We start from the raw sequence: 24,171 nt of genomic DNA on the forward strand, positions 1-24,171 counted from the left end.
GGAGAGGGACATTGTGGTTTAACATTAGAAGACATATGATAAAGAAGGGGCTTATTTAGGCCAGTGAACAAAAACTTTGGGAAGAAAAAAATATATATAGCTGTCTTCAAAAATCTGAAAATATTTTTAATGGAAATGGTAGAAGTCTCATTTTGCATTGCTCTAGAGAGCAAAGGAATGACTAATGAATGAAGACGATAAAAATGCAAGTTAAATTTGTAAGTAGTAGAGATGGACAAATAGAGACCTGGCCACAGAATAGAAAGATGAGGTTTTAGTTCCTGGGAAGATGTAAGCAATGGATGAACACTTATCTCTGATATTACAGAGAAAACAGATTAATGATAGATAGATAGATAGATAGATAGATGATAGATAGAAAATAGACAAATGGATAGGTATACAGAGATACCTAGATGAAGAAGATTATTAAACTTATTCTCTTCTCTCTTCTTCCTTGATCCCTGAAAAATTTCAGATGTATTTTCATACCATCCCTTGTTTTGGAATGAAAACACCACAAGCAGTGTTGACTACTTTGTTAAAAGCATCAGAAGTACACCATGTACCAAAAACAGGAGGGAGTGATAGCCCCTCCTATCAATCAATCTCATTCCACTTAATAGCTGATATATTTCTTTTCGAGACTAATTTGTTTGTTGGATGGTGAGCGTGTTACAAGCAGCACACATTGGAATGCTTATTCTATCAAAACAGAAGTCAGCTGCTTTCCACAACGGTGGCTCATGCCAGCTGGCTGAAGACTGACATTGGCTCCAGCTGTGTTTTGAAGCCACACATTTCACGTTTTACAGTCCAATCAGATGTACTGGGACTGAACAGAATGGGTCCAGAAAATAAAAGAGAGGATGAAATGAATAGAAGAAAATAGATAATACAAAGCATTAAAATAAATTCCAGTGATAATTCAACTTAATCGATCACATTTCAGATATATTTATAGTTAATACTGTGAAAGTTTTGTTTATATGAAACCTTTCATTTTTAGATTTCATATATACAGATATAAATATAGATATATGCACTAGGGAAAAAGTTGTACAACTTAGAAACAAAAAGATGAAGAGATGCCTTCCTTGGATTTTAGTTTCATTTCTCTCATTTAAATTCTAGCAATTTTTTCTTGAATTTCTTTATTTAGGGTTTAAATAATGCATTCAACCTAAAATTTGTTTAATGTGATTAAAAACAGTGATTCTTATTGAGTAAGTCAATATTAATAGAAAGCTCATATGTTTCTGTTAGTTTTTGCATCTCTGTATCCAAAATACGCCACAAGAAAAAACTTAGAGGAGGAAATGATTTTGGGGGGCTCACAGTTTTAGAGTTCCCCACAGATGACTGCCTCTAGTGCTCTAGGTCCATGGTGAGGCAGCACATCATGGTGGAAAGGCTCAGAAAAGAAAAGTTGTTCAGCTCATGGTGACGTTCTGGAAGCAGGGAGAGGGAAAGAGAGAGGAAAGAAACACAGGGAAGATGGAAGCTTCTAAGACACATCTCTACTGATCTGCCTCCTCAGTCATGCCCACCAGCCAACAGTCACCGATAAGCTTTCATGGTCCAATCACTTTACATCTGAAAATTCCTCAAATAGAACAGAAACTTTTGGGGGACATCTCATACCTAAACCATAATACCTACCAATTATCAACTCTCAATTTCCTAACTTTCCAGTCATCTGATCAAATTCTGAATGCCTATTATATGCCAGTAAAATATGAATAGTAAGAAGGACATGTTATGACCATTATTACTTTCATGAAGTCACAAGTTGAAAGAGGTACAGAGTAAATGTTAATTTTAGGTGATAGACACTAGAAATGTCTATATGGTAAAGATGCAAATGAACAAGAGGCTCAATTCACTCTGTTGAAACTGGATAAAGTTGTTTAAAAAAAAATTTTTTTTTTGAGTTTTGTTATGTTTCTCTAGTATGAGTGGAAATGACCAGGAAGATAAAACCAGGATGGCAGGAAGAGGTGTCTGGCCAAAAAGACCGCAGGACAAGCAGTTTAGACCTCACACTTATTTGGAGGTAGAAGGAATAAAATGTTTGTTTTCTTGCCTACAGAGAACTTTTGATGAAGTTTGACCTGAAAAGGAGAGAAATGAAATAAGAATTGAGAAAGGAAGAAAATGTGGGAAAAGAGAAAATGAAAGAAAGAAAAGTAAATAAGACTAAGCTAGGACATAGGCAAATGAGAATAATAGAACTAAGATAAAGGGGAATAGGAGATGATCAGGAATATAGATGTGAAAAATCAATTATCATCTCATTGGGGTATGTTCTGAAATTTAGAGAACAAAGAAACACAGTCATATATTTCAGGTGATGACTATTTATTTTTAAAATTTTACATATTTTTAGTTGTTGATGGACTTTCAACTAATTTTTGAATTTTTTTTATATGCAGTGCTGAGAATAGAACCCAGTGACTCACACATGCTAGGCAAGCATTCTACCACTGAGCCACAACCCCAGCCCCATGACTATATTTTAATGTCTTTTTTTTCATTAAAATTTAATAATTCAAACAATACCTTCATGGCATGATGTCTAGAACTAATTTCATGCTACCCCTACTGATATCACAGGGTTTTCAAGAGGACTCTTAGAAGATGCATTACTTATTGTTTATATTCATTCACCTATTCATTATTCACCTATGACATAATTTATTCACTCACTCAAAAATGGTTTATGAGCCCTGTTGAATCTAGGAATAATGCCAAAAATTAGGAATATATCAGTGAATATAATTGTCCAACACTTTGTCTTCTAACTAATCTACCTTTGTCTAAGTAAGATGATCACAGACTTAATAAGAAATGGAAGTTAGGGAATTAGGGATATAATATTTCAGATATCTTTGCTGGTAATTTAGAATTACCATTACCTTCATTTTACTTACTTTCATGGACACTGGTTCTTACTTTGCCTTTGGCCAGAATGACCAGAAGCCATCCTTCTGAATGCAAATTCATACATTCATATCATAGGGCTTTATATGTGTTGGTCTCTGTCGTTTATTTTAGGTCACTTTGCCAAGGCTTTTAATTGAATAAAATTGTTATCCCTCTATTTATCTAGTTATAATAATCAGCACCCTTAATCTTTATGCCAACTTTTCTCCATAAACTGCCACAGGAGGGTAATGGCAATTGAAAAGCTACAAAGAGGTGGGAATAATTATTGTGACCTGCTTGTCATCAGAGCAAACTCTATTAATCCTCGGAGAAAGTTCTGCCAATCCGGCCACATTTCTTTCCCACAGGGAGGGTAAAGCTCATCATCCTTTTTTCCTGCCTTCTCTAAATTGCTGCCCCACATTTACTGTTGCAACTACATTATTGGCCACTGACCTGATGTTTTTCTCCTGCCTGCCAAATGGTTAGGAAGCCACAAGCAGGCTGTTTCCTTTTCTGGAAGCAAAATTACCCTAAACAAACATCCGACTCAGAATAAGTAAATTACCTTGGTCAATCGATTTACAATTTTTTCTGGGGCAAGGTTTTGATAAAGATATTAAAAGGGAAGTAAAATTTATCACAGTGAAATAAAGCCCAGAAATGACACTTCTACCATGAGTGGCTACATTCTCTACTTCACTAGGTCCACTCAGCCTGTGGCTCATTGGACTTTTCCACTTCTAAGAGTTTTGTTTATGCTTTGGGATTTAAGTCACCTTCTGTCTAAGGCCCCAGGTCCCTGTGCATGACAGTACCAGCCCCATAGTCTCCCAGCAGACTCTGTCCCTTCCTTTGATCCCTCCTCTTCTCTAGTGGGTGGTGGACAAGCAGTGCAAGGACCACATGACTGCTTCAGCTGCCAGAAAACATGAATGAATGAGAGCCTGGTTGTGTTTCTCCCCAGGCGTGCAACAGATCAGAACACTGGGCAGTTGCTCTTCTCTTCCTGACTCATGATGGCCCTCAACTCCTCTTTTAAAAGTCATTTATCAAGTCAAGTTTGGAAAAACATTACAAAGATTGGTCATAGAATATTATTCACTAAAAAAAATGCTTTAGCATAATGAATACTGAAACTAAATAGTTTTATGGCATACACATTTTTGGAGGGATATTGTAAGAAATGTATGTGTTTCAAGAACATAGAACAAAAGTGACATAATGCAAGTAGACTGCAAGATCACGTTTTCTTTCTCGTTTCTTTTCTTTATTCTTATAAATAATGCACTGCAGGTAAAAGATGCTTAGTCAGTTTATGCTATTTTTATCTTCTAAATTATCTTGTTAGCCTTAGAGAAAGACCAATAAGACATGGTATCCTTAGACTGGATTGTCCTTAAACTTCCATCTTTCTTGAATTAATAAGTGATATAAAAATTTCAAGTTGTCCAGGTGATGAAATTTTTCTCCTGAGGAAATAATGGGGTCTTTCTCTTTTCTTAAGAAAAAAACAAAATAAACCAATGTTATTTGTGGGGTTTTAGTTTGTTTGTTTGTTTGTTTTTGGTTAAAACCAGACACGGTAAAATCCTGTTTTATATTGCATGATGAGCAACCATGCAATTTGTAATTACTGGAGAATATAAGGAACAACTATCTAAAAAATAAAAAGGCAAAATTTAAATAATGTACTATGAAGGAATATTGATAATTCCAAGTATTCTCCCATATTGTGTTGCTTTTTTGGAAATCATGTTTGGCTGGAAAGTCTGGTTCTCTCTGAAGAGAAGGATAATTTTTATTAAAAATCAAAAGAAGAACCCAAGTACTTGACTTGGCTATAGTCTTTTTTTGAAATCTATATATATGTGTGTGACAATATATTTCAAATTTCCAAACCCTATTCACACTCCTTATGTCAGCTATTTAATTCCTATGTACTTTTTATTGAAATTAATCTTAATTCAGTGTTTTTCATAAACTCGAACCAGAACAATATTTCCACATATGCTTTTATCCCCAGTTTAAACATCCAGACTTTTAACAAATTGGTTTTCAGTGGCCCAAGAATTTTCTTGCAAATAGTGTGCACTTAATATTGTCCTGTTATATTAAATTGTGTTGATCCTATTTCATGCTCCATAAGGAAATGGGACCTGACTTTTTCTTTTTTACTTTCTAGGAGTTTATCTTTTCTCTCGAGTGATAATTGATATCCTGAAATTGGTATTCATCAAGACTGCCATAGCAAATTTAAAGATATCAAACATCTGTGTATGCTTTTTGTTCTGTGACCACATAATTCATTCCATCTTGATGATACATGTCCCACCTTTCTCATAATGCCTTTCAGGTCCCTTATTCATATGGCATGAAATAGGACAAATTAACAAGGACATAATCTGGTTTGAACTTAACCGTAACAAATCTGACAATAAGACTTAAAGGCAAAAGATTTCTTTAAGTGTAAATTTTAGTAAAACCAAGGTGTTCTTTAGTGGCTTAGTACCCACTTTATCCCTCTTATCCTAAAGGACATGTAAGTTCACAACTTGATAGAGGAAAAACAAAACAGTTGGCTCAAAAGTAATGGTATCTGTGGCAAAAGGATTAAGGTGACAATATTACTTCTACTGAGCCTAACACTGGAAAATAGAGGGCTATTGAAATGTGCCCATTTTTTCAGTGTGTGTTCTCAAAATTGATTTAAAGAACTCATTTCCCCACATACCTTAGGTAAAACTCACAGATGTACCATTTGTTTATCTCTGGGTCAGACAGTACCCTTCAAATTCCCATTCTTTGAATAATGGAAGAATAGCTAAACTGAAAAGATTTGGCCCCATTGATCAGCTGAACTTTGGCTAAGAATTCCTGTGTCGTGATGCCTCTGACCTTGGATCCAAACTTGGCTTCTGTCAGCACATGACTTGTCTTAGCAGGCCCTTCCCCAATAGGCTGGCTCCAGCGTGTAACCTTCAGTAGCTCCCCCACTATCCTAGCTGATAGCTAGTTCTTCTCCAATGCAGTTTTCTAGCCTTCATTACTATTCTTTTTAAAGTAAAAGCCTCTTTCCACCTAAACTTTCTGATACTAGAAAATTTCTTGGTCAAAACATTCCCCCTGTTAAAACAGTTCTTCCTCCATTGCAAGACTCCCTTTCCCATGTTTCGCACTGAGCCCTTTGGTGAACATCTCACTTTACAGAAGTAGAGAATTAATGTTTTCCTTGAGGGTTTCTGGTGTTTGGACTCAGAATAGGATTGGGCATCACTTCTGGAACCCCACTACCTCACACAGGTAATGGTGCTTCAGAAGTCTTTTGAACTCCTCTCCTGGGCAATTCCAGGATCCTTCAGAAGTCAACTCTAAAGCCAGTTCTTAGTTGTTTTGCCTATTGTTTGTCTCTTACAAAGGAGTTGCTATGTTTTTGTTTTGTTTTCCAGATGCAGTGACTATTCTTTTGGGCCCCTCCTGTGGAACTCTACTTTTCTTTCAAGCTCCTCACACTGGGGAACACCATTGTTACACTTCCTTCTTTATTCTAATCCTGGTGATTCCCTGAGGGGTTCTCTCAACCCTCAGCTCTCTGATGTGTGGATTGTGTAAAGAAATTAATCAAGTGGGATTCTTCCCCAGCTATCAAACTCCCCAACATCACTGGCTTAGCTACTGATAATTTAATGGGCTAACTCCTGTGCCCCTCTCTGCTCCCCTTCTCCCACTCATGTTGTACTTTGCTATTGTGGAACCGATTTGGTCTAATATCTTTAGAAATGATAAATTTCTTACTAAACGCAATTTAGAAAAATAGCCTCTTTGAGACACTTGGGATATCACCAGACTGGCTCATTTAAGACTTTTCCCTTTCCATACCCACTTGCTGCTTCTCCCTCCATTTTATCAACTTCTGTCTTTCATTCAACTCCTTGAATACTTTGATCTAACCTCTTTCAGCCCCTGTACTTCCTCCACCTCTTTCCACTCCATTCCCCTCAACATCCTAAAATTATTTAAATTCCCTTCCCCTTATCTAGACCTCTTGATGGGGGGATTCCAAGAGCAATTACCAGAGACCAGAAAAAGTGGTTGGAAACAAGCTAGATGTTCTATTCACACAAGCTGGCTTTTGAGGTTCTCTGGTGGCCAAGTGGTTTCCCTCAAATTCAATTTTGCCCCAAACTCAGTGCATATATTACATATGATTATACATCATGGCAAATGAACCCTTGAAAGTCAAATTCTCAATAATTGGTGAGAACAGGGATAACTAACTTGTCCCATGCTACAGAAATACATCCCTATAAAAATAAAAAGATGGAGAAAGAACAAGATTCAGCTCTTTTATGTAAAATAATGAATTTATTCCTGTTTTAATTGAAACATACCTAAAATTTCAGAATTGAAGCTATATGCTCTCTGTCTCTGTGTTTGCATGCATGCATATTTGCAAATGCAATATTTATCTCCCTTCTGAGGGTATTAGCAAATTAGATTATAAATCCCTTCAAAGAGCTCTACTGTGACTGGTTGAGAGATAATTAATTACTTATATATATTTAATATTGTAAAAATTCCCAGAGAGCAAAACAACACATTTATTTGACAAAATTTTATTTCAACAGTAATTATGTTTTATAACATGACAGCTTACAGATCATTTCCAAATTTTTTTTAGTAACTTAGGACCTGAGAATCATGCTAAATTAAGTGCACAAAATACACAGAATGTATTTTTGTTAAGGAAAGTCATTTCCCCCTAAAGTTAAATTCTTGTTAATTAAAGAATGAGAAAGAGGAAGTTGTAGCACAGAATTTGAATTGCACATTAAAGTCACAAAAGATTTGTTCTTTCATTTGTAAAAAGATAGGTACTAAAACAATTAGGTTTGTTTGATGTTTTGTTAAATGCTTGGAAATTGTTGTCATACCAGAAGAGATGCTTAACCTTTCCTAAGTTTGTTTGTTTTTGTGGCACTGGGCATCAAATGAAATCCAGGGTCTTATGCAAGCCAAGCCAGTGCTAAACCACTGAGTTAAAACTCCAGTCACTCCTAAGTTAAATTTGTATGGGTAAGATATTGTTCATGTAAGTAGTTCAGTTCAGGAATTAATGTGGAGTTCCTAGAGATTTGACAATGTCCTTACTGACCATGATGATTTTTAATTACCAGAATTCTGATGCTGCTTTGCCTAATAATTTGCCACTACAGAATAGTGTTATCCATGATAACTTCCAATTTGTTTTTTATTATATTTTCTTTCTTTTGTCTTGTTTTCATACTTGGTATTGAACCCAGGAGCACTTTACCACTGAGCTACATCTCCAGTCCTTTTATTTTTTATTTTGAGACAGAGTCCACTTAAGTTGCTGAGGGCCTCACTAACTTGCTGAAACTGGTCTCAAACTTGTGGTCCTCCTGCCCACTGAGTCTCTGGGATTATAGGAATACACCAACATGCCCAGCAACATTAGTTATTTTTTTAAATGTTGTATGTCACATAAATTTCCTTGATGATTGCTTTGTTTCTTAATTAATTTCTATAAGTCATTTAAAATCTTTACTAATCTACAGATAGCTTTTTTTATTTGACTTTGACATTTCTGTGATCAACTGCAGGACAAAGTGCTTTATTTTCAACAAAAAAGGACCTATGATACCCTTGGGCACAAGCTTCTAAGACACTTAAATACCTTTGAAACCCTACCACTGAATGGAGTCAGGATTTTCACAGCTCTAGCTGAAAGACTGTTGAATTCATTAGACTGGTAGCCAAAGATGGAAGGAAACAAGGAAGAACCAAATGCATGAGACAGAATGAACTGATGAGAGATGATCATAGATTTTGTTTGGAATTCAGTTGATGCTTTAATATTCAATTTTCTGAACATAAAAGAACATAAAATGTTTCTTTATTTTTTTCCTTAAGTGAGCTATAACTCATAATGATTTATTATACTATGCTTTTGTAAATGGAAATGAAACATTTATGCTTTTTTCTACCTGTCTGATTCCTCCAGAATTTGGAATCTCTTATATAGAGTATCCCTATTTATATTACAATATAATTGACTCACATTTGATCAATAAGAATTTGGATTCATTATAACCAGAACATAACTGGAAGCATTGGCTCTGGAATGATGGTTTTGATGGAATGTCATATTTGAGAGTTATACTTGACTCATATACAACAGGCATTTTTATGAAGTTAAGATTGACATATGGAGTCTGCTTATAAAACCTTCTTGGGAAAACTGGTTAGAACCTGACTTATAGGTGTTCCAGCCTTACAAATGACTAAGAAAGATAATTTCCTGGCTCAGGGACCTTAGGATATTTTTAGGTCATTGAGGAAAAAAGGAAAAGAAAAAAAAAAGGAAAAAAATTTTGCTTAAAACTATAGGTACTAACAATAAAATCTACTGGTAAGTTCTTGGCTTGGAGTCCTAGCCTCAAGAGTTGTTAAAACTCTTACCTGAGATAATTTATGAAAACATCCGACAAAATAAAATTTGAAATTTCTACAAGTTGAAATATCATTCTTACCGTACTTTTAGGTAAATTATTAACTCCAATATAATAAACTTATTTTGTAATGAAGGATAATATTTTGATGCTGTCTGTGATCAAAAGGAGATAACTATAGAGACATTTTATTGTGTTTCAGTGGAGAAAAAAGAGCCCACCCTAGTATATTATCAAATCCAGACCTTGTTCATTGTTGTTGGGGTATTTTATTACTCTGGTAATTTTCCAGTTAGCTGATGGATATAAAAACAAACAATAATCAAAACAAAACATAACAAATAAACCAGAACAGTTTTGTTAACTGCCAAAAATTGATACCAAATGCTGTTATCTTGTATACATTGTCAATCCTTACTAAAATCTTAATTCTTTTAGATTGTTTCAATACCCAGCTATAACCTCCCAATCAAACATATTTAATGCTCCCCCTTCCTCTAAATTTGATGATGCTAAGATCTGAAACTTACAGTTGCCATATGACTGAAATTTTCCTCCATATGAAGAAGCACAATAAGTAAGGTAAAGCTCAACAACTTCATGTACACCTCCAAAAATCATAATAATTATAGAAGACCACATAAGGAATGAATTTTCCCTGGACTAGCAGAAGTTTGGTTCATTAAGGAATTTTGTTACGTGCTTAGGTCACATGTCTCCTAAGAGGAGACATAACAATGACTGGAAATATCACCAAGTTCATGGACATCTTAGCTTTAAAAACTCAATGGACATTACTAAATTAAAGAAAGATTTTAATCTATGAACCTCTAAAGCTTTACTACAAACTTCTTTTATAACTATTTCTATTTTGCATTTTGGGCTTCCCTCTTTTAAGATGCCTACAGCAACTGACACTTGCCACCACTGCTTAGTAGATGATTCAACTGATTTTGCAGAAACACTGTCACCTGCAATCTTTAGGAAACTGTTTCTGAGATGATTTAATCCCACTGAGAGATCTATTATTTCCCCTGAGTTATTCGGCAATGGATGCATGCCATTAGTCCTAAAAATAAAGAAGCTGGATGGAGGGTGGGATTGACAATTTACTAGGTTACCCAAGCCTTTTAATTCTGAAAAATAATAAAGATGACTAAAATCTCCAGCCTTTTGCCTCAAATAGGCATCCTTCTCCTTAAGACTCACATAATACATATAGATATCTCCTCTTTACCTATGCAAGGCAAGACATAAACCATCACATTTCCATTCTTTTCCTCAAAAACAAATACCTGAACTGTTTTATCTCCACTGAGCAATTGTGACAAAATATTTCTTTTTATGTAAGTCCAAATTTAGGTTTTTATTTGACAAAGGAAAAGTAATGCAAATTAATTCTAGGGTTGAATATGGCTTCAGATTTGGACAATTCTGTTGTGAGACCTGAGTTGTTTGGTTGATGGCCAGAGTGTGGGTGGTAAGAATAATTCATCAAGACAAAGAGAAGTAGTTAAGAGTTTCTTGGAGGGAGAGATGCTGTAATGGTGCAACAGGGGCATGAAAAAGATGCCCAGGGAATCAGAGGGGAGCTGGACTTACATGTCCTTCTGAATTCTGTGTTGGACCTTTGGCAAGTTTTTTACTAGGACTGGTTTATGCTAAGCCAGGAGTGACTGATGGATTCCTGTGCCTTGCCCATGATGTTATTGCACATATGCCAAATGTTTTTTTTTCCCAGATTTTAAAACAGATGCAAGGGATAAAAGTAATATGTATAGGGTCTTAAACAGGGATTTTCCCTTCTTAGGTTACTCTAGGTCAAACGTGGAGGGTCTTTGTGCATGCTCCTCAGGATGGTTGGGCAATCTTTTGAAAAACTGTATCTTGTTTTTTAAACTTTGGGTAAGTTAGTTACTTCAAGTAACAGAAAAGAGGCAGAATGGAAGGGAGGTCTTTAATCTCACATCAGCTCTGCTAATTAAGGTGGAGTGGAACCTGGGATGAGGCCCTCATCCGCACTGCCTCAAGTCCAGTGACTTTTGTAAGAGTTCCAACTGAAAATCTTTTGCACAAACAGTGAACATAGGGTATCAATGTGTAGCAAAAGCAATGGAGAATGAACATCTTCTGAGCTATAGATTCCAAATTTTTTAAAAAGATAAAATTTGAATAATCAAAATTATGCTGTCCCTGAGGTTATAGCTCAGTAAGTGACTGAGCACTTGCCTAGCATGCATGAGGCACTGGATTGGATCCTCAGCACCACATAAAAATAGATAAATAAAATAGAGGTATTGTGTTCATCTACAACTAAAAATAATATTTAAAAAATTATGCTAACAGTCTCTTTTAAGATTGTCTTTTACACATACATAATATATATAATATTTATACTTTTGCCTAATTAGTTAATGTCTCCTCTGCGCTAGTGATCAACAGATGTTCCTCATTCTTTCTTAATTGGTACTGTGGCACATGCTCCAACCGTGCTACTTAATCCTAAGCTGATTGGCTGCCTTAGGTATATAAGACACACACCTATAGGAAGCACCTCTGATAAGCAGCGCCTCTGATAGATCGCAGAATGAAGGTTGCAGTTCGCAGAACGTGGGACTAAGTAGACAACTCTAGGTTGCAGATCGCAGAACAAGGGACTAAGAAGACACCTCCAGATCTCAGGTCACAGGACGCACCACTAAGAAGCACCTCTGATAGAAAGCATCTCTGATAGTACGCACCTCTAGCATGCACCTTCTAGGACACAGGATGCAGGACGCACCTCTAAGAAGAAGCAGCTGACCTTTAAGAAGCAGTAGACCTTTGATAAGCGTAGCCTCTCTGAAAGAGTAGCACTTCTAAAATTAAGCAAAGTCTTTCTTCCTCTAAGCAAAGTCTCTCTGATAAGCAAAGTCTCTCTTCCTCTAAGCAAAGTCTTTCTTCCTCTCAAAGTTTCTCTTCCTCTAAAACTTCCTCTAAAAGTAAGTAAAGCCTCTTTTCCTCTGTAAACTAGCGAACAAGCAAACAAGCAAGGAAGTAGCCCAGACAAAGTAATAGAAGTGGTTAGTTTCCAGTCCACCTCTGATAAATTACCACGGGATTGTTGCTGTGGGCGGCAACATATATGTAATATGTATGCAATTTATTAACAAGCAGCAAAGTCAATATTTTCTGCAATCAGTGTCTTTCTTTGGTTGTACCCTAATGATTGGTTTAAATTGAAAGATCATATGAAATTGAAAGATCGTATGAAAGATGATCTTTCTTCAAATTCTAGAATCATAGTGCTGTAAGATACACACACACAAAAAAAAGATGAAAACCCAGTAACTTGCCCCTATTAATATCTACTATCTCACTCTGAATATGTGCTCAGTGACTATTTTAAATTTAACTATAATAAGTTAAATGCATGTTTCGATGTGATCCCCTTCTATTAGAACTGTTTTTGTTGAAAATATGAGGTGCTAGGGTCATAGTTCCACCCAATATACTTTACTGGTTTCCTTTAACTCATAATTGTTAAATTCTATTAAGCATTACCTTAAACTCACTAAACTATCCCGGCCTCTTATTCAATAATATACTATTGAATTTCAAACATGGAGTAAACGTCTCCATTTACGTACACATTCCGTTCATGAGTTAACTGGCAAATCACTTGCTACAGCTTCAAAACCTGTTGAAAACTGCTTTAAACTAGGCTTGGAATTGTCAGGTTATTCTGAGGAAAGTCAGTGTCCCCACAATCAGAAATAGAGATCATATTTCTTCTTTTGTGTACCTTGCTAGTAGGTGATATGATGCAATGGCGATTAAATAAAATGAAATTCTGTCAAGATGACAAACATAAATTAGCAACCAAGAATACAAATAGCTGTTTCAGCTTTCAGTATGAGCTTAAGGAAGTCTAAGCACTCTAACAAGCAATCTTCCTGAGGGTGAAGTTCTAGGGTATGAAATCAAATGAACCTCAGGAACCTAGGGCACCACTTCATAAGGTGCTGACTCATTTGCTGAATTTTTTAACCTTATTTGTAAACTGGTAGCTGCATCACTTATTTAATAAACACAATAACTTAAACACAACTCATTTCAACAATGGAAATCATTTCTAATACCCCTCATGCTATTTAATAACTCTTGAGACACAAGTTCAGATCATGATATTTAAAATTTCACCTAACCACCCGAGACTGAGATACTGGATTGAGCATGTAAAAGGCTACCTGAATATTCTAGCAATGTGTAGTCCTGATTAGGATGCTTCGAATGCTAACTAACTTCTTTAGTGTGTAAAATGGAGCAAATTTACTCAGAATTAATTTAAGTGACACAGTCAAAAGGAAAGGTCCAAGGAATCTAGAAAAAGAAATTAGCAAATGTCCCAAGTGCCAGAAAATTACTTTAGCAGACACTGGGGCATAAATTCAAATTATATCTAGAAATGTATTTAGTCTAATTTTTTAATTTATTGATTTGATTATCTTCAAGCATGTAATTTTCCCTAGCAAAACAGAATTAAGTATCAAAACACTCTATCCAGAGATTTTTCTAATATACTTGTTTCTCAGATCTTGTTTGTAAGTTCAGAAGTTAGTTAAATATTTAATGCTGAAATTTGTTAATTTACAGGAAAATTACAAATTTTTATCAAGTAAATTAATGGAAGTTTAACAAAAATTACAATGAAACCTTACCTACACCAGTCTTACTACTAAGATGATTCTTTAATACTGTTAATAAAGCTTTAAAAATTTTTGACAGTATTTGGCAAAGCATTAACCATTGGTAAGAAAAATATATGTCAGCCTATCAAATTCCTGAGAAATTAAATTTTATACTTTTTTCTTTATTTTATTGGGCATCAAATTTATACTCCATTTTTGATTTGTAACCAGTGGTATTTTATATCATAAATTATATAATGGAAGAATGTTACAAATTTGTTAATCACTAGGTTCATGAGCAAATATGATACCTTTGCCTATTAAGTGAAAGGAAAATTAGTTTCTATTTCAATAAATAGTTTATTTAACTCTGTTTTTTGTTTCACTTTTATCTTCCATTGTAAAAAGAAAAAAATTATATTAACTATATTGAATATATGGATGTTGATTATTCTGAATGTCAAAATTACTAGGAAATTTTTATAATATTTTATGGGAAAAGAATAGCAAATACTACAATTTAGAGCTAGAAGGAATAAAGTAGTCTATAATATATCCCATGAATTCTACTTATTTTAAGTAAACATAATTAAAATAAAGTTTAAAATGTTTTAACATTTATAATGAAAAGTTTGGATCAGCGAGCATAGATTGAATGACCCTCGTCCCCAAAAAACTACTGCAATATTTGATAATACAAATATTTTCCAAGGGACATTTCGCCCCCAAGTTTTTTACATGCATTATTTATAGTTACATAAGTAAGATCTGCATGCTTTGAAGGCACTCATCATAAAGTGTCAGGGCACTAGGTAACAAATCAATGGCTGTTTAAATGATTGTTTTTCCCTGAGGGAAAATATATTTTGGTTTAGAGACTTAACTTCATTATGCTTCAGTACATACTGAGTGGAAAACACTATTTCCGTCATTAATGTGTTTATAAAAGCTTTTTGTTGTCTGCACTGAAAAGTCATTTGGTTGAATTCTTTTTATTTTTCTTGTGATGTATTGTCTGACAGTAAAAGCTAATGCACTCAGCAGCATTGGTAAACTTTCAAATTTTAACTAAATTTTTAAAGAGGAACATATCAAACTATATTATTAGTTATTGTGAATTCTTATATCTATCAGAAATGAGTGACAGTCAATTTTTTAAAGCTAAGAGCACCAATCCCTCTTTGTATATATTTCCCATGATTGAAGGAGAGATTTTAGTAGTTTAATTTCACTATGATGATCACTGCTACTGAATTTTTCAAGCTCTCCTGAGTTTTTCTGCCTATTATTTTGTAGAAACAAAATATAATTCTAGGGAGAGTACGGCAACCAATATTTGATCTATTCTAGCTACCACATTTCTTCATGTAATAAAAAAGGTAAAATCTTAAAAATTGTTGAACTAATTAAAAGTAACTTATAAACATTCTTTAATATAAACATTCTTAAATATATTTATTTGGTATTTATAATTATACAACTGTTCTTTACCTTAAAATATTTCTGTATATATTCAGTTGCACATTTACCATGTATACTAAAGTAAACTCTAGAAACAACTACTTAACATTTTTCAGAAATCTCATCAGCAATTCACACAAATAAAGAATTTTCTCAATTTAAGTTTCAGATTTTTTGTTTAGTTGGGAAATATATGCAGTACATGTAAAGATGTGATTTGTCAGATACATAGCATTAGATATGTCTTCAAGGTATTTTCAAGCACAGTAAAATTTAAGTCATGTTGTAAACCATATTCAATCTAGACTATCCTTTCCCCTTAATATGTACTCAGCATACCTTCACACACACACTCACACACAGATTTCTTTGTGGTAGAGTTTCAAGACCTCAGTGTCTTATCCCCCAATTCAGAGCACTTTGATCAGCTGGTTTGGTATGGAGGGGTTTCCCAAGTCATGAAACTCAAGGAAAGTGGGCAATATGCATCTTGCAGTGCCAGAGAGTATGAAAGCTCAGGACTCATTGATTTCAATGGGGAACTCTTTGTGATTAGTTTCCTAGGGGTGTGATTATTCACACCCTTTCTGTGATTGGCTATAGGCAAAGTAGAAAACCCTTGATATGATTAGTGCTTATGCTGACTATGCTATCCACACTCCTTCTGCTGAGTTTTATGTATATGTAACCTAGAAAACCTCAATATATTGGCATCAATAAGAATTCCTCACAAGGATATTTGCATCTCCCCAGAGGTGGAATATAAAAGATAAAATTCATTCACTTTCATGAATCTATATGTGAGGTGCAAGTGGAATTTAAAATATTCTCTTTCTGTCATTGCCTTTGAAATCTCTAATTCTATTACTTGATTCCCACATACACACATAACCTATGTGAAAAAATCTGGAAAGAGGAGAACCATTTCTGAATTAGTTTGTAAATTCTTTGACTGTAGAGGGTTAGTGTTCCTCTTGTAATTATGCCCTTCAATGAACAGATTACAACTCACCAAGGCACACTATTTTTATAGATATTAGTATGCCCAGTATCTTTTCCCATGTACATGTTTTATTATAGACTTTCTTGTAGTACCCAAATTAATGATACACCTGTCCTGATTCACATTACTTTTATTATATTAAAGACTCAGAAAAACGTGTGGTACTATTTGAGGAAGATCAAAGAAATTCTAGGATTGCAAACTAGAGATGATAAACACATGAAAAACACCAAAATGTTATTCATTTTCAGTTTAATATGCATTAGCAGAGTTCATTTTTTAACTTTCTGAAATTGGGTCATATTACGATCTTGCAGATATTGAAGCACAAATATGAACACACCACAATTTTTTTAATTTAATGATTAAATTCAAAAATTATGTGGATAATGAAAAATTATAAATTTTATGACATTGAAGAATTTATAAAAAAAATATAAATCTGAATCTGAAGGATTCATCTTTTCAGTCATCTTGTTTTTGATCCTATAACTATGAAGAAAATCAGTGAACAGTCTGGGGTGATGTCAGGTGCTTATAATTCCAGCAATTCAGAAGGTCGACACAGGTGGATCAAAAGTTTGAGGCCAGCTTCAACAACTGAATCATGTCCTAAGCAATTTAGTGAGACTCTGTCTCAAAAAATGAAAAGGGCTGGGGATGTGGCTTAGAGGTAAAGAGCCCCTGGGTTCAATCTTTAGTACCAGAGAGAAGAGAGAAAAAAAGAAAACAAAATCAATGAATATTCAAAAATCCCATGAATGAGTCAGTTTTCTGATTGAAGATTCAAGAGTCATCGCACATTGACTTATATATAAAATCTCACCTCTGACCTTTGGTGGCAATATAAATTCACCTGAAAAAAGCCGTCTGTGTCTAGTATATTTGCAAGGTAATGTCATACATATTGTTTAATCCACACTAAAATGCTGTAAGTCAAAAATTTTAATGATAATTGACATTTTAAAAACTTAATTTCTTATATGCTAGCTAGTTTTTAGTATCACAAAGTACTGAAGGCAGAATTTTTGTTCAAGTTTGAAAATCAAATAATTCATAATAAAGTATACACATTTTATCTCTTAAAAGATTAAAGCTGGGCTGGGGAGATAGCGCAGTCAGTAGAGTGCTTGCCTTGCATGCACAAGGCCCTGAGTTCGATCCCCAGCACTGCAAAAAAAAAAAAAAAAAAAAAATTAAAGCTAAAATTTTGATATTGTGATCTTATTAAATTTCTCCTCTATCTTATTGCAGGAATGATCCAAATGTTAGGCCTCAAATAACTGATGCCTCAAATTCAAAATAAATGAGCTCCATGAAAGCAGGATTTATTTTGTTTCTACTATATTCCAAATGCATAGAACAAAATATAGTGCATAGTGTGTACTTAATACATATTTATTTCAAGAATGAGTGAATCATAATTTCTGAAATCTCTAACTAGAAAATATCACATTAAGGTTTTGATTATTGACATCTCTGAGTTAATATTTAAAATACCAAATATGTATACTACAGAGTTGTAAATTTTTTGCATACTAATCTGATAAAATCTACAAACTATGTGAGAAAAAATTTAGGGGCAGCATTTTACAGAGGAAAATAGCAAATTTAAAGAAAATAAGTGAATGTCTTAAGTATCTGGTATATAGTATAACTGAAACAATATAACCTTGCTTGTGAAAATACTAATATTTTCATTCTTGATATCAGAAGTTTGAATACATTACTATTTTATTGGTGCATAATAATCATACAGGATAGTGTATCTCATTGTGGAATATTAATTCATGCATGTAACATAATTTGACAAATTACATTGTCTACTTATATGTTAAGCATACATTTGGTATGCTCACTCTTGTCAAAGATAGTTTGGATTATGCTACCACATTTTTCAAATTTCAATAACAGATTTTTCTCTGCACCTTCAAAACTAGATTCTGTTTGTTAACAACAGCAACAAATAAATATTCACTGGTGTGTCTGTATTTAGTTCTCAAGATTTCTTAATCGGTCAGTCTTTTATTTTATATGCAAAATAAACAATGTTATTCCTCTCCTAATGACAGAAGTTATACATTACAATAACAAAAATGACATCAAAATTATAAATGCATAGTTTAAAATATGCATATATACACACACTCATATAAAATATATTGTATGCAGAAATATTTGTATATATACACCATGCTTAATATCCAGTAGTAAATTTGCTGTATTGAAATAGTCACACTTAAGCAATAATTGAATCAGTACGGTTGTTACTTGTGATATTTTTAATTTATTTTAATAAAATAAAGTTTAATGCTTAAAACAAAGTATTCTCTCAATAAGAGAAAGTAGTGTATTAATCTAAAGACAATACAATAAATCCTGTATACATTATCCTAAAAAGATGTGGTATCATTGTGCTTAAGATCAAATCCTTTAAGTCACATAGAGAAGGCTCCAAATTTCTATTTCATTATCTTAATATCTGTGAATATGTAGAAAAGTCCATTGATATCTTTAAATATCATTTGACTCTCAAAAGTAAAACATATATAAATTCTCATTTTTCTAGTCTGGATGTGAGGTGTCCCCCAAAAGCTCATGTGTGAGACAATGTGAGAGGGTTCAGAGAGGAGATGATAGGATTGTCAAAGCCTTAACCCAATCAGTGAATTAATCACTTAATGGGATTAACTGAGTGGTAATTAAAGGCAGGTAAGGTGTGGTTGGAGGAGGTAGGGCATTGGGAGCATGGCTTTAGGGTATATATTTGTATCTAGCAAGTGAAGTCTCTCTCCCTGCTCTCTGATCATCTTGTGAGCTGCTTCCCTTTCCCACACTCTTCCACCATGATGTTCTGCCTCACCTGTAGCCCCTAGGAGTGGAGTCAGCTGTTATGGACTGAGACCTCTGAAACTGTGAACCCCCAAATAAATATTTCCTTCTCTATAATTTTGCTGGTCAGGTCTTTTAGTCACAGCAGTGAAAAAACTGACTAAAACAGTTATCATTAGGTTTGTTATATTAATTAACAGCTTATACCAATATATTTGTATTATTTGGAATTGGAACAGATAGTCCAACTTAATCACCTAGACAGGTATTCTTAGAATTAAATGTGGATTGGTTTATTTTTCCCCATTATTGTTGTCCCACTATCTATATATTACATCTCAGCTTTAAAGTCACCTTTCAATACCTGCTCTGTGGTAATGGATGGGATTCCTTTAAACATTCATCCTTTAAAGTGAATGCAATGCAATGAATACTGGGGGGACTTTGTAGAAAGAAGGGGTTGATCTTGCAACTTCCTGTTGTTTCCGTCTTTCCATGAATTGTTATATAGAGTTGTACAATTTTGATATTTATTTTGGAAGCTAATGCTAAGGAGTAATTATAGATAATGTTCTCAAATCTAATTGTAGATACAGCTGAAAGACATTTGGTATTCATCAGTAATGTGAATCAACACATGCTGAGTACTCACATAATAAAAATTGACTTTTTCAGGTCAAATTTAAGAGGGTCACCTTGTCAACCTTTTGTGTTTCTATTACTGAAGATGCTTTTGTTACTTTTTCTCAGAGAGAGGTTAGTTCTGATCTTGGTGAGTTTTGGAATAAGACCAAAGAAGAAAGTATAATATACCATGCAATTACTGATATAAATCAGCATAATATGTAAAGTATCATTCAGATTTATATAATTATTGGCCAGGGTACTCACTTTCAAACTAGGCTATGGGCTGTTAAGCATATTTTCATATTAGTAGTAGTGTCATTATTTCAAAAAATGCTACTGCAATCCTAAAACAATACAAGTTAGTATTTTCTCTATGATAAAGACCTTTCCAAGATATCATGTATGTTAACCTGGTAATCAGTAGCTTCATAATAATGTTTAGCATTGATAACAAATTATCTGAAATGTAGCAGTAACTCAGTAAGTAGGGACTTGCATCACTATTACCAAGTATAAACTGCTGCTGAGGTTTGGATAAGGTTTGAGTGTTTTGCTTGGGGCTCCATGCGTTAAAATTAGTTCCATATGCAAGATGGTGACAGTGTGGAAATTTAATCTGACTATGGATGTTAGAGATGGGATCTTTGAGAAGTGATTAGGTTAAGACAAGGCTGTATTATGGGTCCTACGTGATTGAACCCTGATGGAATACTTATACTTGCTCCCAGTCTCTTGCCATGTGAGGCCTATGGCACTTTGAGACTGCCAGCAAGAAGTCATCCAAAGATATAATTAAATTGATCCCATCTAGATAAGTCAGGTTAATTTCTACATCTCAGAATTAATCATTTTAATCACATCTGCATATTCATAGGTTATGGGGCTAGGTCATGAACATCTTTTGGGGGCTATCATTCTGTGTGCCACACACAAACAACTTTAATCTCAGAAAAGTGATTTTAAACATTAGAAATTTCAACTGAGTTTTATATTTTTTTTCTTTATTTTTCTTTGCATAGATTTATGCCTTTCCAGTACCTCTCAATCTCACAAACTCTACTCACCCATTCAGGAAGCGTTCAAATATGTTTCAGTAAGGTTCATCCCATTAATTTCGGCAAAATTAGTGACTCTGTTTTCTGTGATTCTATAGTAGTTTGCTTGTTCTTTATTGCATTATTTGATTCACATTGCAATATATGTTTGCCTTGTATTCATTCATAGAATATATGATTAAGTCAGACAGATTTTTCTGTAGTTGTGTGTATCTCATCTTTTTTGCTTAATAGGTGTTATTAAATAACTAGCTATAAAAGATCTCTGTCCTGTGCACAAAAGATTACATAACAAGTACAAATATATTTAATATATGATGTACTTAAAGATTATATTTTACCTGGTAGCAAGTCTGTACTTTCTGCTTTAGCACGTATTTAGAAGAGTCTATGAACTCAAACAGTTGTAAAATAAAAAAGCAAAAGAAGTAGTCAAAAATGAAGAAATATTCTGTATTTTTCTTTGCCAATTTTGCTATAATAAAGGTATGCCTTATGCCCTGAAATGAATGGTATTTTTTATGTACATATCTAACTCTAGAATAAATTCTAGAAGCCTCTATACAAAAAAAAAAAAACAACCTTTATATATAATATGTGTTTTAGAGTCAGTTAAATGTTATGGATGAATTCTGTTTTACCAACATAGTCATGAAAATGACTTGAACAGCATCATTACATATTAGATATTTAAGGTTATAGCTAATGATCACTAATCGCTAATTTATATGTCACAGATAGTTAACATCTGTGCATTTACTGGAAAAGATGCAACTTTGGGATAAATTTTATGCCTCTACCCGCAGAAACATGACTCTCAAGCAAACGAGAACGTTCCAAAGATGATAGCGAAGTGCTTTGTCACTTCCTTGTGTAAGTGGCAAAGTAAAACTTAGAAATTCGATTTTATCTTTTCACTCGACAAAGTTAAATATGGCAGTGAGGTTAAGTATTAAACTTCAAAATATTGAGATTGAAGCTGTGTACATATATGGACCATGTGATTGAATAGCAGAAGGAAAAGTAACCTAGGAATTTAAGGACATAATTTTTAACAGAACATTACTTGAATAGCAGTCAGCTATGACAACTGACAAATTATTAAAACTTTCTGGGTAAAATTCAGAAGTTGGTAAACATAATCTTTCATTTTCCTTCTCAAACTAATAATTACATTATTCTTTTCAGATCTGTGAAGTCAGAATTAAACACCCACTGTGAGGTCTTAGGTCTTTTTTTTTTTTTAAAGTATAGTTAATTATATTACCCAAAAGAGCATACACTTCACATCAGAGTAAACAACTCGATTCTCGCTTCCTTCTTTTTCCTTCTTTTCTTCTTCCTTTCCTTTCTTCCTTCCTCCTTTTCCTTTCTTCCTTCTCTTTCTTTTCTTCCTCTTCCTCCCTCCATCCTTTGCTCCTTTCATCTAAATTGGGTAATTTAAAGTAATAAGAATTTAAAAACACATATGAGAAAAACTAACTGCAGATAAGTGAGTTGGGAATCAGGTATCAGGGAAAATCTTACAGAACATATTGTTAAAAAATTTCTCCTAAAGAGAGAACCAAAAGCAAGAGTAGTGGTTTTATAAATTACACAACTTCCATTATTAAAAGAAAGAGTTTCAAATAATTATATGTCAATTACTGTTTCTATAACTAAACTAGGTCTTTATATAAAGTTTGAGAAAAATGAAAAAAGATTGAAAAACATTAATTATCAACATTTGCAGTTTTAATGAATGCTGAAGTCACAAATCATGTCAATTCAGTTTAAATACCAGAAGAAACATTTTAAATTGTTGTTTGTGATTTTGATTTTATATGGATTCTGAATAATATTGAGTAAATTTTTTTTTTTGAAATCTATGACATAACTTGATAGAGTTATTAAAGCTAACGCAGATGTTTTAGACACAAATGCCCATAGAGAACAGGCAGATAACAGACATGGTCAGATGAGTAACACTGCACTGTGTGAGTGACAGAGAAGGAGCTGACCTGGCAAGGAAAAGTTCATGTGGACAGGAGCAATAACTTGAGCTCATGTGCACTCGTCAGTGTTAAGAAAAGCTTAAACAAAGGAATGAATTATGAAAAGACTTGAACCAAAATAATTGTAATAATAATAGTAATTTTATTTTATAAGTTTTAAGTAATTTACAGTTTCTTTATACTGTTCCTTATATATATTTTTTATTTTGAAGGAAAAGTGAGAGGGCTAGAATAAAATAATACTGCTGTACAGTAAAGTAAATTATATGAACCAAAGTGACTTGGTAAAATTGAGACAGGGGAGTCAAATCAAAGGTGTTAGTTTACCTTAATCACACACATTCTATTATGTAAAGCCCTCCTTGATTTGGATTCAGGCTTTTACAAATATCTATTGATTCAGTAACATGAAAGAAAAAACAAAAACAAAAAAACACATAACCAAAAATCTTCTATCACTAAACTTAGCCCACATTGGTAATATGATGTCATTAAAGAGATATACTTCTGTTTACAGGCTGTATAGCACATTGGTATAAAAAATTTTATATGTAGAGGAAAAGAAATGGGTTATCAGAAGATACCAAAGAATACAATATTAATAACTAACATATATAGAAATATAAATAGAATTGAAATTATCAAACTTTCACATCTAGCCATGATGAAGGAGCAATGATTGGATTGCTCTGTTGGATTAAAAACTAAAATATATATAAAACAACATGCTGTAGGTAAGACAGAGTTCAATAGGCAGCCATATGTCAGTGGCTGAGAAAGCAAATTAAATGACTATAGCCCTATAACTGCCTCAGCTTGCTTCCTAGAAAGACTTCCCAGGTTGTTGTTTGAGGGGACAGGGCAGAAGACCAAAAAGGGCCCAGCAGTCAACATGAGTTAATGGGACAGAGTTTATACAGGCCAAAGTATTTAGTATTTTCAAGGCAGAGAGGTATAGAATGAGAAACCTCTGGGATTCCAGTTTCTGCCTTGAGCCTTCCCCCTGATTAGTGCTAGTCCATGAGGTAAGTACCTGAGACCAGCAAGAGAGCCACTGAATGCAGATAAAGCATTTTCTAAAACCTATCCAGGTTGAGATAGTTCATATTCCACCACAGAGCATGAAAA

This window comes from Sciurus carolinensis, chromosome 10 (genome assembly GCF_902686445.1).
Source record: "Sciurus carolinensis chromosome 10, mSciCar1.2, whole genome shotgun sequence".
NCBI classification, from domain to species: domain Eukaryota; kingdom Metazoa; phylum Chordata; class Mammalia; order Rodentia; family Sciuridae; genus Sciurus; species Sciurus carolinensis.